Here is a 16,449-nt window from a genome sequence, read left to right as displayed (position 1 = left end):
AACGAGAAAATTAAAAATGACAGTTAGCCAAAAATAGTGGCGTTTGGAAATATTATCAAATTTTATATTCGGTTGTCCATTGACAAATGTACTTATATGTCCTCGTTTGTTTGGCTAAGGTTGGTGTGTATTTCGAACAGAAAGTAAGCAAGCATTAGAACTAGATTTAGAGGCGAATATGGTCGGGTAATGGCGACTGAATTGATGTCAACGGCCATACCACATAGAACTCACCCGGTCTCGTCAGCTCCCGGAAGTTAAGCTATGTCGGGTCCCGTTAGTACTTGGATGGGTGACCGCTTGGGAATACGGGATGCTGTTGGCATGGTGTAATTTTATTTTTGCTCCCCAAGTTAGATGAGACATGGAATATAATGTATTCTTTAGGTATTAGTTGAAAAGGGTATTGCTGGGACTTTGATTAATGATACCATATATTGTAGAACGCATGTTTGTTTGATCTCGGTAGTTTTAACGACAAAAAAAAAGATAGAGGTTTGGCTATTTTGTTGAGGCTGTTGCATGACGCCCACTCACTGGCACGATCCCACTACTGCCGAACACGGGAACTTTTGGCTGCTAGGTTTCCCTCCTGACCCACTACGCTCCTCCTTAGCTAACCTGCACCTACTAGATTCCTCTAGCAGATCCATGCTGATGTCAAGCTTAGTGCGGGCACCTGATCAACATGCGGTATCACGAAACAGGGCTCCTAAACTCAAGCCATCCACTCTACCAAGCCTCCCCGAAGCAGGATTATAGGTGCACGCCAAACACCCAGCTGATAAATGGGCTCTCAATCGATAATACATTACTGTAATAAATTGATTTGATGAGCACGCGGATTCTTTATTGTGTCCAAAATTGGTCTCGTCACTTGTTCTATAACTATTAAAGAGCTTCTCGGTGTTTCAATAAATGAACAAAATGCAAGACCTGACAATGTATGTACTGTGTGCGTCAAGTATTGCAAATCTCAATTTAATATTCCGAAATATCGATCTATGCACTGTAATTTACGCCAAAGCTCATTGATCGTACAAACCTTATTTAGAGTTCTGCAAAATAACATTGCATTTAAGATCATACTTCACAGGATCATTTCTGTAGTATATCTTGACTTGTTTCCCACCAGAAACTTGTCTCCTTTCAACCCACGATGACGAGTTAAGACGCTGGTTTCTGAGCGTGAAACAGGCTGTGAGTGTAGCTGTCTCGACAGCATCAAACACAGTCATTGAGGACCGTTTCCGTTAAATCCATGTGAAATAGCGGAAGGAAACTAGCGTGTTCAGAGTGGTTGAGATGATAAAACAAATTTAAATTCTTGAAAATCTAAAGAGATAAATCTTAATAATAATTCCAGGTATTCGTGTCCTTAAATCATCTGCTTGTATGGCAAAATAAATTGTGAAAGTGAGGTTGGTCAATTTGAGGATGTGTCATGACTTTATGATCGTATTGCATTCTTTTAGTTATTGTTATTTAATCATGATTAATTATCGTTCAGAGCTTTTGTCGTCAGGTGGCGTGGCAAAGCCATATTCTGAAAAAAAAGGACCTAGTGTGATAACGAGAGTAAAATTTGCAACGCCTTCAGCGTAAATTGTATCTCCCTTAATACAGTATGAGCATAATAAAACAAATGAAAATGAACTTTATAAGCATCAAGTGGTCGCGTCTGGAAAAATGAACAACTCAATATTTTATAGCATTTCTTGAATGTTTTGAGTGATATGAGTATTCTTCGTACACCACCGGAAATGTGTTGAACCTCAGTGGTTATTTTGGGCAGTAATCCTTGTAACATTATCGCTTCTCGGCCTTTTGGCTAAGATCAAAGTGTAGTATCTGTTCTTATCAGCTTAATATCTGATACGGGTTCAAATGGACCCCAGAATATTAAACTGATTTTTGGCATACGGTGGGAATACAGTGCTTGCACTGCTCCCGCCACGGGTTGACCCGGTATTGCAGTACCTCCGGGATCGGCTCACCCTCTATGAGGGAGAACATATTGAATAAAACAGAAATTGTCTTAGCACCGTATAATAAAAGACCATGTATAATTGCAAAACTGTCATGTAGACATGTTTGTAATTTTTTCTAATTGTATTTTTTTCGTAATATCAAGAAAAGCATAAAAAAATACGTACTTGATTGTGTTAACTAATTAGTACTGTTCATCTTTCGATGTGATGTTTTTTTTTTAAATATGAAGATGCGTGTATTTTCATATGAAAAGTCGATTTTCTTATTTTCTTATTTGCCAATTGGACGACCAAATGAAAAAAAACAAGCAATTTGTTTCTTGAAAAGTATTTGCAAAGATCAAGACCATGAAATAAATACTGAGCTTTATTTACTATATTTTGCTCGAGTTCGTAATTCAAGTCGATGAAAGAAAGTGGGTGGTATTCTCTAAACGTCAGTCAAATACTTGAACACTCTTTGTCAATATTGTTCTGCTGTATACAAAGTATTAAACAAAGTGAAAAAGCATCCACAATCATACTTACCTGGCTCAGAGGCAACCATGATCACCAAGGTGGTTCCTCCAGGGCGAGGCCTTTCCATTGCACTAAGGATGGGCTGACCCTTGCGATTAATCCAAATGTGATTAACTCGGGAGTACAATTTTTGGTAGTGGGGGACTGCGTTCGCGCCGTTCCCTGAACACACTATAAATGTAAGAAAAATTCTTGTCATCTGCCGGAAGTTGAACTAAATCTGGTCCCGTTAGTAAACGGTAGGGTTGACCGCTTGGGAATACGCGAAGCATCAGATTTTCTTTCTGGGAAGAAACAACAAAGTAATGAAATTCATGTTTAGCTACTTTAATATAAATCATCATGGCCAATGGATTGGCCGTGATCGTCTAGTGGTTAGGACCCTACGTTGTGGTACCTACTAGATATGAATCCGTAGTAACCCAGGTTCGAATCCTGGTCACGGCACTGAAAACTGATTTTTCACGTCAACACGCAGATTAACTATAAATTTTGTTTGGTTGGAAAGTAATGCTCGCTCACTTCAATAGTTCATAATGTGAAAAACAATTTGGAATGAAAACCTGAAATTCCCCCTCCCTTTTTTTGTGTGTGCAGGAAGTTGTTGAAATGTATGGAAGAAAAATACACATTTACAGAATTTCAAGTATTTGACCCGATATTAAGACAAAAATTATTTCATGTATGTAATGAACTGTCCCCTGTTGGTATTAGTCCAATGGGAGATGGAAATTAAAATTTGCCTAGGGTAATCTAAATGAATATTTCTGAACGAAATTGTTGGTCCAACACGTCCAAGCAGAACGAATTCAGCAAATGCTTAAGTAGACTTGCTTTTCTGATTATAATTTAGCTTTGCGCAGTGGCAATATCATAACCAATGAGGGTCTCCCGAGGTGTGATTATTGCTAGTTGAAAACTTTAACCAATACCCCGCCACGATGAAGTGAAATAATCTTTGTCGTCGGCAATTTTTGATAGCTCCATCAGGAGCATTTCAGCGTACAAGAAAAAAAAAATTACAGTCAGTTAGAAAAATTGGAGTGTTGCATAGTGTGTTTATAACATTAAACGGTGAAAGTGAAATCGTATAAGTGATTTTTGTTTCCATTTAGTTGGTATTGCACGTCAGACAAGGCTGATTAATTCGTTCGCTGAAGGCCATTAATATCAGTCAGTTGGAACATTGTGAACACGGGGAAAATATTTGAAAAGGTGATTCCAAATGACAAGGTGAAAAGATTCCACCATGTTTAAAGGGGAAGTTCAATAAATTGTTAACCGCTGTAGGGTGAATGTCGGGGTAAACATCTGATCCCACCACCTACGTGTTGGGCTTGTACCATAAAGATCGTTCATTTTTTTCAAAAATAACACTGCGCACAACTGTTTCGTTCAAAAACATGTTAACGAGCTTTATACATGATATTTACTTTAAAATAACTGTACCCATTGATAAAGAATTGCACAAGGATTTTGATATGTAAACGCATGTTTCGAAAAAAAACCTTACAAGCGCACTTCAAAATTTTGAAATGAATATAAATACAAGGCATACCACTGTTATTTACTCTGGTTTCTAATCAATACCCGGATAAATCTTTCGCCTTTTACTAAAGATTTCCGTGGTTAGGAGCATTGATGAGTCTATATGACTTATTTTTTTAACGCCCGGTCTTCTGATTGGGCACTTTGAATAAATGAAAAATTAAAAACGTCTGTATGCGGAAACAAAGATATTCTACTACTACATACTGACAACATTTGTAAAATGACAAACTGATAGTTTTTCGGTGGTTTTGGTAAGATTAGTGTGTATTTCAAAAAGATAAATCTCAAGCACAAGTAATAGATTAGAGGCGAATATGGTCGGGTAATTGCGTCTAGTTTAATGTCAACGGCCATACCACATAGAACTCACCCGGTCTCGTCAGCTCCCGGAAGTTAAGCTATGTCGGGTCCCGTTAGTACTTGGATGGGTGACCGCTTGGGAATACGGGATGCTGTTGGCATGGAATTATTTTATTTTTGTGAATCCAATTGAATTGAAGTGCTTCCCAAGATGGGTGATACTACATGGACTACAATGTATTATTTTGGCATTAGTTGAAAATGGAAGGAACGTATTTTTTACTGGATATTGCCTACTAGACGTCCTCCAACCTCTTTGTTGCTGAAAGATATTTGAAACGCCGTGCGCGAAGCGCACGGCACAGCCGAGAGGCTACTAGACGTCCTCCAACCTCTTTGTTGCTGAAAGATATTTGAAACGCCGTGCGCGAAGCGCACGGCACAGCCGAGAGGCTTGTACGTTGGTGGTTTCTTCGGGCAGCTCTATCTAATCTCTCTGGCTCTGAGATCCTTATGCAACGCAAGCTAAGTAAGGGAAGCAATCGTTAGCCTTATGACACTTGGATTGTTGGCTCATTGATCGGACATCCCCGGAACGAGAAAATTAAAAATGACAGCTAGCCAAAAATAGTGGCGTTTGGAAATATTATCAAATTTTATATTCGGTTGTCCATTGACAAATGTACTTATATGTCCTCGTTTGTTTGGCTAAGGTTGGTGTGTATTTCGAACAGAAAGTAAGCAAGCATTAGAACTAGATTTAGAGGCGAATATGGTCGGGTAATGGCGACTGAATTGATGTCAACGGCCATACCACATAGAACTCACCCGGTCTCGTCAGCTCCCGGAAGTTAAGCTATGTCGGGTCCCGTTAGTACTTGGATGGGTGACCGCTTGGGAATACGGGATGCTGTTGGCATGGTGTAATTTTATTTTTGCTCCCCAAGTTAGATGAGACATGGAATATAATGTATTCTTTAGGTATTAGTTGAAAAGGGTATTGCTGGGACTTTGATTAATGATACCATATATTGTAGAACGCATGTTTGTTTGATCTCGGTAGTTTTAACGACAAAAAAAAGATAGAGGTTTGGCTATTTTGTTGAGGCTGTTGCATGACGCCCACTCACTGGCACGATCCCACTACTGCCGAACACGGGAACTTTTGGCTGCTAGGTTTCCCTCCTGACCCACTACGCTCCTCCTTAGCTAACCTGCACCTACTAGATTCCTCTAGCAGATCCATGCTGATGTCAAGCTTAGTGCGGGCACCTGATCAACATGCGGTATCACGAAACAGGGCTCCTAAACTCAAGCCATCCACTCTACCAAGCCTCCCCGAAGCAGGATTATAGGTGCACGCCAAACACCCAGCTGATAAATGGGCTCTCAATCGATAATACATTACTGTAATAAATTGATTTGATGAGCACGCGGATTCTTTATTGTGTCCAAAATTGGTCTCGTCACTTGTTCTATAACTATTAAAGAGCTTCTCGGTGTTTCAATAAATGAACGAAATGCAAGACCTGACAATGTATGTACTGTGTGCGTCAAGTATTGCAAATCTCAATTTAATATTCCGAAATATCGATCTATGCACTGTAATTTACGCCAAAGCTCATTGATCGTACAAACCTTATTTAGAGTTCTGCAAAATAACATTGCATTTAAGATCATACTTCACAGGATCATTTCTGTAGTATATCTTGACTTGTTTCCCACCAGAAACTTGTCTCCTTTCAACCCACGATGACGAGTTAAGACGCTGGTTTCTGAGCGTGAAACAGGCTGTGAGTGTAGCTGTCTCGACAGCATCAAACACAGTCATTGAGGACCGTTTCCGTTAAATCCATGTGAAATAGCGGAAGGAAACTAGCGTGTTCAGAGTGGTTGAGATGATAAAACAAATTTAAATTCTTGAAAATCTAAAGAGATAAATCTTAATAATAATTCCAGGTATTCGTGTCCTTAAATCATCTGCTTGTATGGCAAAATAAATTGTGAAAGTGAGGTTGGTCAATTTGAGGATGTGTCATGACTTTATGATCGTATTGCATTCTTTTAGTTATTGTTATTTAATCATGATTAATTATCGTCCAGAGCTTTTGTCGTCAGGTGGCGTGGCAAAGCCATATTCTGAAAAAAAAGGACCTAGTGTGATAACGAGAGTAAAATTTGCAACGCCTTCATCGTAAATTGTATCTCCCTTAATACAGTATGAGCATAATAAAACAAATGAAAATGAACTTTATAAGCATCAAGTGGTCGCGTCTGGAAAAATGAACAACTCAATATTTTATAGCATTTCTTGAATGTTTTGAGTGATATGAGTATTCTTCGTACACCACCGGAAATGTGTTGAACCTCAGTGGTTATTTTGGGCAGTAATCCTTGTAACATTATCGCTTCTCGGCCTTTTGGCTAAGATCAAAGTGTAGTATGCTAGAAGGCATGAGAAAGGTTGTGGTGCACTTGATGAGAGCATCACTGTGGAAGGAACCACAATTATGGGTAATGAAGTCACGCTCATGTATCCAGGTGGCCCATGCCGATGCCCCTTATGCAAGTGGCACACAAAGGGTGGGGGAACAGTCGCTTTCCAGTCCATTGAACATCATCTGTTTAGAGTACATGGTCTCACTACAGTCCGCAGATGGCAATGTAGGAAATGCGAGGCAAATGGAGATGGATACTTCATTAAAACGCATTACAAAACACATCTAACAGAGACGCCAAAACCGTATTCTCCAACTGTTCCCCTCCTCCCCCTCCCTCCTAACATTTCTAATAGAGAGTTTTTCAGAATTATCAATCTTGAACTGTCAACCACCTCTTGTCACACCCCAACTGTTGCTTCGAGACGCAATACTCCGAACAACACAGAAGGAGAGGGGACCTCACCCGTCCCCTCCTCTTCCTCTCCAGCTTCTCCAGTTTCATCTTCTTCTTCTTCTTCTGCATCAAACACCTCCAAAGACTTGTCCACTCAACGCTCGAGTCCTTCTACTCCAAACATAATCTCAGAAAACAGTGAATCTCTTGACTCATCAATTTCCTCTTTCAATTCTCCGTCTTCATCAAAATCTTCCAACAACAATGATTCCTCTTATGAATCTCCAGCCTCATCTCCCAGCCAGCTTGGTAGATTGGTAGCTCCCGGAGACGCGGTGTGTCCACTAGAGGCGTTTAGGAGTGTTTGGGGCGCTAGGATAGAGGCTTGCAACACGGTACAGTGCCTCGACTCCACCCTCACTAAGTGCAGTGCTGAGTGGCTAAAACTTTCTGCCACACCGGAAGACTCGACCTCTTCTCAGAAACGACCGCCCCCTCCAAAGAAGCCACCAGACGCCCACCGAAAGCGAAGCCAAAACCGCCAGCAACAAAGAATCAGAAGATCCAAACAAACCCAAAACGACCAAAAGAGCAAAATTCAACGTCTATTTTCTTTGTATCCCCGCAGGGCTGTCAGGAAAATTCTCGAAGAAGAATCAACTGGATATTCTGGAACAAAAGAAACAGCGACTGCATTTTTGAAAGAAACCTACTGTCAGCCAGCTCCTTCTCAGGAGCAAGTGGAGTCAGCCCGTGCTCAATTCGACCACTGCGATTGGAAGCAGACGACTGATGACGACATCAGGCTACTCTCAGCTCCCCCCAGTCTTAGCGAAATCAAGCTTAAACTCGGTAAAGCTGCTAACACTGCTCCAGGAAGGGATGGCCTTGAATATCGCCACCTCCGGTCTCTTGACGGTAATGGCGAGCTCCTAGCAACCATTTACCGGGCGGTGTGGTCTCTGGGTATCCCAGCCTGCTGGAAAACATCTCGAACCGTCCCTATCTTCAAGAAAGGAGATCCCTCTGATTATGGAAACTTCAGGCCAATATCCTTACTACCAACCATGTACAAGATATTTTCGGGTATAATATCGTCCAGGATAATGGCCACCGCCACGAGACTAGGATGGATTTCTCCAGAACAAAAGGGATTCCTTCCAGGAGTCAGGGGTATCCAAGAGCACACCCACATACTCCACACGGTGATCGAGCAGGCGAAACAGTCAAAAAGGAAGCTGGTGATTGCTTGGCTCGATCTCACCAACGCATTCGGATCAATACCTCATCCGATACTGAACAGCCTGTTCGAAAGCCTCCCGATACCAGACGAACTTCGCCGCATTCTGACCGATATCTACTCAAACAACATCATGGACTTTGCCGTCGGACAAGACTCAGTTCAAATCCATCCAACAGCCGGAGTCCGACAAGGAGATCCATTAAGCAGCGTCGTCTTCAATCTGGCGGCAGAACCGATCATCAGGACAGTAAAATCAAACAACAACGGGTTCGCAGTCTACCAGTCAAGAGTGTCCACTTCGTCCTATGCAGACGACATTGCCATCGCAGGATCTTCAGTCAGCGAAATCCAGGGAACTCTCAATGCCACCGAGAACACGACAACCTCACTCGGCTTGAGATTTAATCCTAACAAATGCACGTCACTCACACTCATTAATGGCAAATCTTCTGTAGATAACCCACTGAAACTCGGAGACTCCCAAATAAGGGCCCTAGCCGAGGACGAACAGGAAAACTATCTAGGGACTCCACTAGGCTCACGACTAACCTTCCGACCCACCACGTCACTTCTCGGAAATTTGATAAAGATTGGCGACTCCGGTTTGGCTCCCTGGCAAAAGCTGGAAGTGTACAGAAGTGTACTACTCCCATCACTTTCCCACCACCTTGCATCGGGAAGAGTCGAGAAAAGATCCCTCTACGACCTGGACGTCGCCTGCAGAGATTTCCTTCGCAAGGTAGCCTGTGTCCCTATGTCCGCTAACACTGCTTTTTTCTACTCAGATCGCCGCGTGGGAGGACTTGGAGTTCTCCCCCTCACAGACGAGGCTGACATTTGGACCCTGGCAAGAGCACTGCAACTCCTAGATAGCAAAGACAAGAACGTCAGTGAAGTGGCAATGGCACAACTAGAAGAAACCATCAAATTGGGATACGGCAGGAACGAGGTCCCCTTTCCACTTCCTATTAACGAGTACTTGGCAGGTTCCATGGAAAAGGGACTTGGAGCAATCAGACATGGAGGAGCATCGATGAACCTTTGGACCCGCGCAAGGAAGGCCTCGGGCTGTTTGAAGAGGATAAGGATTGATGTATCCGGCGAAGAGTACAGCAAAGTTATCGCCGATGACATCTCCACAATCTCCATCAAGGCAGTCAGAGGACTCCGGACCGCGATGAGGCAAAGGTGGACAAGCAGACTCCTGTCAGCTCAACAAGGAAAGACGGCAACCGGATTAGCTCTTGACATGGCCAAGGAGAACGCAGGTCTCTTATCATGCCGAACGCCACTGTCCTTCCAGGAATGGCACTTTCTCCACAAGGCGAGACTAGGGATACTGCCAGTCCGAGGTGGCCCAGGATCAAAGTCGACAGTCAAAACCTGTCGACTAGGTTGTACGAAGCTGGAAACCACAGACCATGTTGTCTGTGGGTGCCAGGTAAACTCCGCTCTTTCTATTAATCGTCATAATTCTATCTTAGGACTGATGGCGGAAGAAACGGAGAAACTTGGCCACACCGTCTCCGTCAACCTCGCCGTGGACAACTCCGGACTCAGACCAGACCTGGTGGTCACTTCCACCAACCCACCCATCATCATCGACGTCACGGTTCCCCTCAGCAGCGCGGATGGACTCGAGAAGGCACAGGCAAGGAAAATTGAAAAGTACAAACATCTTGGTGTGGTACTCCCTCTCGTGGTTGGTTCACTAGGGTCCTGGCTCCCAAGCAACGATGAGATATGTCTTGCCCTGGGATTCTCGGGTAGAAAATGGCAGAGCCTCAAGAAGAAGATGAAACTACTGGCCATCCAAGGAACAACTCAAATCATAGCCAAACATCTGGCATACCAGACCGAAGCAAGCGATCCCGAACCCGAAGAAGAAGAAGCAGAAGAGGGCGCAAGTCCTCCCTCTTCCTCAAACTAAGGGTTTTTTAACGTAGCGTTGACACGTCGTCTCGCGAACTTTTTCCCTTCAAACTCAATTAAAATAAATCATTGTATATATGTTTATTCCCAGTCCTTTGGAAAATACAATGCATAAAATCTGTTCTTATCAGTTGTTTCCAGATGCCACTCGCTTGATCTTTTTGCCTCTTGTCCCAACCTTTGAAGTGATCACCTTCTTCTCCCTATTTTTCTACCGCCTATATTGCCCGTATTGATTTTGCATATGTGTACCCTTGCTATATTATGAGTGACAGTGATTCTTCCAATTGTACGCCGCCTGGTGGGAGCAGGTTCACGGAGAACATTACTGATGTGGTCTACATCAGCCTTCCCATCCCTTCTTCTGCCACCTTCTCCTGCCACATCTGCACTACCGTTGGGCAGAAGCTGTCGTCCCATAACAGCCTGAAGAAGCACTTCCGCGCCACCCACAAAGGTACCATTGTTGTCCGCTTCGAGTGCCACATTTGCCAGTTCGAGTTACCGAGCGTGAGAAACTATGCCGCCCACCATGCTGAACTCCACTCCCGTCGACCGGTGTCTCCACCCTCTACCACGCCTGGTACACCCCAAGTGCCGCCCATCTCTTCCGAGGCCATTGATTGCTTCCTTGCGGCGGCTCGACGTCAATCCATATCAGAGGCGCTGCCTCCTGACCCATCTACTGTGGCGCCGATCCCTCCGACGGCTGCCCCCACTAATCTACCTCCTCTTCTAGATACCAGGCCGATGCATCCCCATCCGCCTGGCCTCCTCATCAACTTCGGGCCTCGTGAGCTACTCCCGCCCCTCAGTGCTTCTCTCAGTGATGTTCCAAGTGAATTCCCTCCTCCGCCGCCAGAGCCAGATCCTCCAGACGGAAATGGCTCTCTATGGTCCTGGACTGGTCGTACGAATGTTCTGTATGACGTGCTTGATCATCCGGTTGTGAGTGGTTGCTGGGAAAGAGGTGGTGGTGGCCGCTGTTATCGCCCGCGCTCCAATCCACCAATAGTGACTGAAGAAATCCGCATTGCCCGGCAGCTTCTTCTCCCCAGTGCAGTTTCTGTTCCGCCACCGGAAATGCCGCAAAATAGTGTCGCTCCACTGCTTGCTCAGCCTCCTTCGCCGCTAGCTACACCGAGCCTCCGAAATACTACCCACACGCCACCTACCGGCTCTCTTCAAGTGTCTGGCGCTCCAGGTGCTCGAGGCCTAGTTGGTGCTGCAATCTCTCCTCCTCCCATAGTGAGTGAACCAGTGACTTCACCCTCCATGCCAGATGCTCCACCGTGGAATCGGGATGCTGGCCATTTCGACCTTCCTCGACGGCCTGACCCTCGGCTGTCTACTTCTTCACTTTCCGCCCAGCCCCCAGGGCTCGTACAGCAGTGCGAGCCACCTGGTGGTCGGCGTGGAAGACGATCTCGTCAGCAATCTTCTCATTTGCCGCCTGTGACCAACCGCAGGGCTAATGGGCGACCGGCTACCTCTCCTCGGCGTCGTTCCCCTTCAATTGACCCTGCACGGATAGATGAAGAAGAGGAAGCTCCTGACATCCCCCCACCGAAGCTAACGGATCTCCAACGCCAGTGGGTTGATACGTTCAACTCACTCCTCCCTGAGGATGTTGATGGCCTCTCGGCCCTCTCGTTGGCTATTTCTTCTGCTGCTGCTGAACGGCAGGACACAGCACCACCACCTCCTACCCGTGCTCCGGCTCCCCGTAATCAAGGTCTCAACCGAGCCCCACGTAGGCGCCCACGATACGATCCCCAGGATGCTTCTGCCATTCAGAAGCTCTACAGGATGGACCGAAACAAAGCCATGACCCACATCTTGGCAGAACCGTCTCCGTACTGCGCGGCTGAACCGGCAGCAATCGAGACGCACTTGACCACAATTTTTGCAGGGGAAGAGCACCCCTGGTCCGATCCACCCGCCTGTGTGCCGGCCTTTGATCAGCCTACCACGCCTGATGAACTGGCCTTCCTTACGGCTCCGATCACCCCACTGGAAGTTTCCTTCCGCCTTCAACGAATGAAAAACACGGCTCCTGGACCTGATGGCGCGCGTTACTCTGGCCTACGTCGCGTCGACCCTGGCTGCCACACCCTGGCCCTAATTTACTCGCGGTGTCTCCGCATTGCCAAAGTTCCAGCCGCCTGGAAAGAGTCGACGACGGTCCTCATCTTTAAAGCCGGTGACAGAGAGAATCTAGGCAACTGGCGTCCGCTCACCCTTGGAAACACCATTGCCAAACTCTACTCTGGCGTCATCGCCGACCGGATTTCCCGCTGGGCGGAAGAGGGCCACCGGATTTCTCCACAACAAAAAGGTTTCACCCGACACGACGGCTGCCTTGAGCACAACTTCCTCCTTCAGGCCGCAATTAATCAAGCCCGTCGCACCGGCCAGGAATTGTGTGTTGCATGGCTTGACCTGGCCAACGCCTTTCCTTCCGTCCCCCACAGCCACATTTTTGGCACCCTAAACCTTTTAGGGCTACCTGCGGAATTAATTTCCGTCGTGCAAGATCTGTACATCGACACAACCACACGCGGGATGACGTCCAGTGGCCTGACAGCACCCATCCCAATTTCATCTGGAGTCAAACAGGGCTGCCCCCTGAGCCCTGTGATATTTGATCTGGCTATGGAACCAATCATCCGCGCTGTCATGGCGCTAAAGCCCCTCTCTTTTAAATTAGGCCTTATTGACCTCCTTATTCTAGCTTTCGCCGATGACCTGGCCCTCCTAGCAAAAAATGAAGCCGCACTCCAGCGCCAACTTGATGTGGCGACGGAAACGGCAGAATGGTGTGGCCTCACCTTCAAACCGGCCAAATGTGCCACTCTCCATGTGGTCCGGCGAGAAACTGTCGATTCCGTCTTCACAATCAACGAAAACCCATTGGCGGTCCTTGGTGAAGGACAACACTACCGTCATCTGGGAGTCCCAACTGGTTTCCGCAACAAACAGACGCCAGAGGAAACGCTGGCTCAAATTTCCAACGACCTGGACCTTCTCGACAACAGCCTACTAGCCCCTTGGCAGAAGATTGATGCGGTCGTCACCTTCATTGTGCCCCGCCTAGACTTCATTCTCCGAGGTGCCAACGTCGCAGTTAAACCGCTCAGAGCATTGGACAAGAGAATGAAGAAAAATGTGAAAAAGTGGTTAAATTTGCCCCAACGGGCCAGCGCTGAAGTGGTCTTCATTCCTAGTCCGCTAGGTGGTGCTGGCATTCTACCGTTTAGTGATATGCGCAATGTGTGCGCAATCACCCATGGTTATCGTCTTCTTACCTGTCCCGACAATGATGTACGTGAAACTGCTTGGGACACGCTCAAAACCGCGGTTCACCTCAAGATTCGACGTGTACCAGACATGGAAGACATTGCCGCTTACCTCAACGGATCCACGGATGGTGACATGATTCAAACCAACGGCGATGTTCCTTCATTGTGGTCGCGTGTCCGATCCTGTACGCGCGCCCTTCGTCGAATCGTGAATATTGAATGGTGGTGGTGCGCCACCCTTGGTGAAATGCAGATCATCGTCCCCCGTCCTGGAAAAGAACCAGATCAGGCGCGAGCCCACCCGGCCGCCCGCAGTCAGGTGTGTAATCTAGTTAAAACGGCCCTCCGGGCCTCCTACCTCCACCGCCTTCTCCGGAAACCCGACCAGGGTAAAGTGTTCTCAGTGACCAGCCTCCGTAGTGAATCAAATCACATGATGAAAACCGGCCTTTATACCCGATTTGCCGACTGGCGCTTTCTCCATCGGGCCCGACTGGACACTGTCCCCCTAAATGGAACGCGCCGATTTGGCGCCGGCAGTAAGCGCTGCCGCCGTTGCAATAATACTCGAAACTCTCCCGCATGTTCTCAGCCACTGCAAATATGTCAGTCGTCCTCGGGCTCTCCGCCACCATAATGTCGTCCATCGACTGGCCAGAGGGACACCGGTGATTGCTGGAACGATTACCGAAGACAAGGCGATACCCGGTACCAGCGGCCAGCTCCGACCGGACCTTGTCGTCACTGATGTCTCGACCCGCTCCATCTCCATCGTCGATGTAGCCATCGTCTTCGAAAACAAATTCGAAGCGTTTCAACTTGCTCGAGCTGGGAAAATAGAAAAATATGACCCTCTTGCCGCAGAACTCCGATCTCAAGGCTGGAATGTTTATCTAGATGCCTTTGTGGTTGGTGCGCTTGGTGGATGGGATCCAGCGAATGATGCCGTTATTCGCCAACTACGCATCAGTAAAAGCTACGCCAAACTCATGAAAAAACTCGTGATCAGCGACACCATCCGGTGGTCCCGCGATATTTATGTGGAATTCATCAGCGGAAAGCGGCAGTATCGGGAACCCATTCCTATGGCTCCGCCCCCATCACGTCCCTAATTTCACATTGTCCTCACACACTAATCTCTTGATTTTATTTATCTGATCTCTCCACTCACTACTTGATGGGTTCAACACCCCTCTCACATTTTCTTCCGTTCGTTTAGATATCTTGTATTTCACTGGTCTCCTGTTCTCCAGCCTCCAAATGCCCCGTCATTTGTTGAACATTTCCCCTTTGGCATAGCCAACTATGTACCAGATAAAAATTCATTGTCAATAAACATTTTAATCTGTTCTTATCAGCTTAATATCTGATACGGGTTCAAATGGACCCCAGAATATTAAACTGATTTTTGGCATACGGTGGGAATACAGTGCTTGCACTGCTCCCGCCACGGGTTGACCCGGTATTGCAGTACCTCCGGGATCGGCTCACCCTCTATGAGGGAGAACATATTGAATAAAACAGAAATTGTCTTAGCACCGTATAATAAAAGACCATGTATAATTGCAAAACTGTCATGTAGACATGTTTGTAATTTTTTCTAATTGTATTTTTTTCGTAATATCAAGAAAAGCATAAAAAAATACGTACTTGATTGTGTTAACTAATTAGTACTGTTCATCTTTCGATGTGATGTTTTTTTTTAAATATGAAGATGCGTGTATTTTCATATGAAAAGTCGATTTTCTTATTTTCTTATTTGCCAATTGGACGACCAAATGAAAAAAAAACAAGCAATTTGTTTCTTGAAAAGTATTTGCAAAGATCAAGACCATGAAATAAATACTGAGCTTTATTTACTATATTTTGCTCGAGTTCGTAATTCAAGTCGATGAAAGAAAGTGGGTGGTATTCTCTAAACGTCAGTCAAATACTTGAACACTCTTTGTCAATATTGTTCTGCTGTATACAAAGTATTAAACAAAGTGAAAAAGCATCCACAATCATACTTACCTGGCTCAGAGGCAACCATGATCACCAAGGTGGTTCCTCCAGGGCGAGGCCTTTCCATTGCACTAAGGATGGGCTGACCCTTGCGATTAATCCAAATGTGATTAACTCGGGAGTACAATTTTTGGTAGTGGGGGACTGCGTTCGCGCCGTTCCCTGAACACACTATAAATGTAAGAAAAATTCTTGTCATCTGCCGGAAGTTGAACTAAATCTGGTCCCGTTAGTAAACGGTAGGGTTGACCGCTTGGGAATACGCGAAGCATCAGATTTTCTTTCTGGGAAGAAACAACAAAGTAATGAAATTCATGTTTAGCTACTTTAATATAAATCATCATGGCCAATGGATTGGCCGTGATCGTCTAGTGGTTAGGACCCTACGTTGTGGTACCTACTAGATATGAATCCGTAGTAACCCAGGTTCGAATCCTGGTCACGGCACTGAAAACTGATTTTTCACGTCAACACGCAGATTAACTATAAATTTTGTTTGGTTGGAAAGTAATGCTCGCTCACTTCAATAGTTCATAATGTGAAAAACAATTTGGAATGAAAACCTGAAATTCCCCCTCCCTTTTTTTGTGTGTGCAGGAAGTTGTTGAAATGTATGGAAGAAAAATACACATTTACAGAATTTCAAGTATTTGACCCGATATTAAGACAAAAATTATTTCATGTATGTAATGAACTGTCCCCTGTTGGTATTAGTCCAATGGGAGATGGAAATTAAAATTTGCCTAGGGTAATCTAAATGAATATTTCTGAA

The 16,449-nt window shown here is 45.4% G+C and overlaps 12 non-coding genes and 1 pseudogene across 12 annotated transcripts; all 13 read left to right on the top strand.

Moving 5' to 3' along the window:
- The first annotated feature begins 206 nt into the window (after window positions 1-206).
- On the top strand, window positions 207-325 carry LOC124322239. The gene has a single exon (XR_006914586.1). It is a non-coding gene; the product is annotated as a 5S ribosomal RNA (ribosomal RNA).
- Window positions 326-1,079: 754 nt separating this feature from the next.
- Window positions 1,080-1,301, top strand: LOC124322458. The gene has a single exon (XR_006914741.1). It is a non-coding gene; the product is annotated as a small nucleolar RNA U3 (small nucleolar RNA).
- Window positions 1,302-1,811: 510 nt separating this feature from the next.
- On the top strand, window positions 1,812-2,002 carry LOC124322204. The gene has a single exon (XR_006914552.1). It is a non-coding gene; the product is annotated as a U2 spliceosomal RNA (small nuclear RNA).
- Window positions 2,003-2,511: 509 nt separating this feature from the next.
- On the top strand, window positions 2,512-2,675 carry LOC124322031. The gene has a single exon (XR_006914387.1). It is a non-coding gene; the product is annotated as a U1 spliceosomal RNA (small nuclear RNA).
- A 192-nt stretch (window positions 2,676-2,867) lies between these two features.
- Trnah-gug lies at window positions 2,868-2,957 on the top strand. Its single transcript is given in 2 exon segments — window positions 2,868-2,904; window positions 2,923-2,957. It is a non-coding gene; the product is annotated as a tRNA-His (tRNA).
- A 404-nt stretch (window positions 2,958-3,361) lies between these two features.
- Window positions 3,362-3,503, top strand: LOC124322663. Its single transcript, XR_006914933.1, has one exon. It is a non-coding gene; the product is annotated as a U4 spliceosomal RNA (small nuclear RNA).
- A 574-nt stretch (window positions 3,504-4,077) lies between these two features.
- On the top strand, window positions 4,078-4,200 carry LOC124322853. Its single transcript, XR_006915110.1, has one exon. It is a non-coding gene; the product is annotated as a U5 spliceosomal RNA (small nuclear RNA).
- Window positions 4,201-4,403: 203 nt separating this feature from the next.
- LOC124322227 lies at window positions 4,404-4,522 on the top strand. The gene has a single exon (XR_006914575.1). It is a non-coding gene; the product is annotated as a 5S ribosomal RNA (ribosomal RNA).
- Window positions 4,523-5,161: 639 nt separating this feature from the next.
- LOC124322216 lies at window positions 5,162-5,280 on the top strand. The gene has a single exon (XR_006914564.1). It is a non-coding gene; the product is annotated as a 5S ribosomal RNA (ribosomal RNA).
- Window positions 5,281-6,033: 753 nt separating this feature from the next.
- LOC124322456 lies at window positions 6,034-6,255 on the top strand. The gene has a single exon (XR_006914740.1). It is a non-coding gene; the product is annotated as a small nucleolar RNA U3 (small nucleolar RNA).
- Window positions 6,256-14,993: 8,738 nt separating this feature from the next.
- Window positions 14,994-15,169, top strand: LOC124322313 (annotated as a pseudogene).
- A 509-nt stretch (window positions 15,170-15,678) lies between these two features.
- Window positions 15,679-15,842, top strand: LOC124322028. Its single transcript, XR_006914385.1, has one exon. It is a non-coding gene; the product is annotated as a U1 spliceosomal RNA (small nuclear RNA).
- A 192-nt stretch (window positions 15,843-16,034) lies between these two features.
- On the top strand, window positions 16,035-16,124 carry Trnah-gug. Its single transcript is given in 2 exon segments — window positions 16,035-16,071; window positions 16,090-16,124. It is a non-coding gene; the product is annotated as a tRNA-His (tRNA).
- The last annotated feature ends 325 nt before the right edge of the window (window positions 16,125-16,449 follow it).

This window comes from Daphnia pulicaria, chromosome 1, assembly GCF_021234035.1.
Source record: "Daphnia pulicaria isolate SC F1-1A chromosome 1, SC_F0-13Bv2, whole genome shotgun sequence".
Classification (NCBI taxonomy): Eukaryota; Metazoa; Arthropoda; class Branchiopoda; order Diplostraca; family Daphniidae; genus Daphnia; species Daphnia pulicaria.
The sequence above is the reverse complement of the archived record's forward strand: the minus strand, read 5'-3'. Positions and strand labels throughout refer to the sequence as shown.